The sequence below is a fragment of the Pistacia vera genome, unplaced genomic scaffold (genome assembly GCF_008641045.1).
Source record: "Pistacia vera cultivar Batoury unplaced genomic scaffold, PisVer_v2 Contig403, whole genome shotgun sequence".
Taxonomy (NCBI): domain Eukaryota; kingdom Viridiplantae; phylum Streptophyta; class Magnoliopsida; order Sapindales; family Anacardiaceae; genus Pistacia; species Pistacia vera.
In genome coordinates, this window is record NW_022196228.1 from 83,809 (window position 1) to 85,473 (window position 1,665).

General features: G+C 40.2%; 1 non-coding gene across 1 annotated transcript; it reads left to right on the top strand.

The window, feature by feature from the left end:
• The first annotated feature begins 825 nt into the window (after positions 1-825).
• Positions 826-932, top strand: LOC116141999. The gene has a single exon (XR_004129931.1). It is a non-coding gene; the product is annotated as a small nucleolar RNA R71 (small nucleolar RNA).
• Positions 933-1,665: the final 733 nt, after the last annotated feature.

Consider the following 1,665-nt stretch of genomic DNA (forward strand, 5'->3'; position numbering starts at 1 on the left):
CTTGATTTTTCCACCTCTTCCAAAACTATCCCACTCCTCAAAATTATTACATTTGCTTGCTCACATGGCTTAGTCACTATGTTGCTTGGTAAAGACCCTTGTGGTCTCTCATTTAGCTTTTCAGCTGACTGCCCCATTTGTACCTCCAAGTTCCGAATGGACGCCCCTTGATTTCTGAAATTAGTTCTCATCTCATTCATAAAACATATGGTCTCTTGCATAAACTTCCCAAACATGTCCTCCAATTTTGTCGCTCTTGGGTCTCCTTATTGGTTGTTCACCCCTGTTTGGTTGTTTGGCAATGCCCTTTGATTCCATTGATTGTTTTGCTAATTCTGTTGGTTTTGATTGCCCCAAGACAGGTTCTGGTGATTCCTCCAACCAGGATTATATGTGTTAGAGTACGAATTGTTCAGTTGCCTTTGATTTCCAGCCAAGTAGTTAACCTGCTCCGATGATGACGATGCTGAGGCAAACGTGTTCCCCACTTGACATTCACTGCTCACGTGATTACCTGCGCAAAAATCACAAGTTGGTTGAGGAGCTTGAATGGAATTTACCTGCATACTTCCCAACTATTTCTGAAGTGCTGTCAGTTGGGTTGAAATGGCTGTATATGAATCAACTTCATGAAGAACCATGGATTTCTTCGGTTGCACCCTCTCATTAGGTCTTTGATAATTGTTGCTTGCTAGAACCTCAAGCAACTTGTGAGCTTCTTCCGGAGTCTTATTCTGTAATGCTCCTCCCGAGGCTGCATCCACCATAGTTTGCACATTCACTGTTAATCCATTATAAAATGTTTGGACTTGCTTTGAAACTGGCAACCCATGATGTGGACACCTTTTCAATAATTCTTTGTATCTCTCCCAAGCCTCATACAATGATTCTGACTCTTCTTGAATGAATGACGTGATGTCATTTCTCAACTTTGCCTACTTTGCTGGAGGAAAGAATTTGGTCAAGAACTTCTATGCTAAATCATTCCATGTGGTGATTGTTCTTGATGGTAGTGCCAGTAACCATCCCTTAGCTTTATCCTTCAATGAAAATGGGAATAGTCTTAATCTGATTGCATCATCTGACACTCCGTTTGACTTGAAAGTATCACAAATCTCTAAAAAATATCCAATGTGTAGATTTGCATCTTCTTTCAAATCACCCATGAACTGAACCGACTATTGGATCATCTGGATGATTGCCGGCTTTATCTCGAAGTTGTTAGCTTGTACCGCTAGTCTAGTAATACTAGACCCACTAACTTCAACTGTGGGAACTGAGAATTCCCTCAATGTTCTATTCTCTGCCATCTCTATGGTTCAACTGTAGCTTCTCTTTCTCTTCTTGCTCTGTTAAGTCTTCGAGTGGTTCATTCAATCTCAGGATCAACAGGAATCACTGGCTGGCGTCTTGCCCTTCATGTAAACTACACAGAAAAATAGAAAGAGTGAGATCACACCAACCTAAAAGACTAACGAAAATTAAACAACAACAATTAAGTAAAAATAACACTCCAATCTAGCTAACACAAGAAAATTTTAATGCTTAACACAAAACTCAATTCCCGGCAACGGCACCAAAAAGTTGATGCGTTGTTACTACAACATGCATAAATAGCAAGTGCACTAGTCGCACAAAGTTTTAAAGTGATGAGTGAGTATCGTT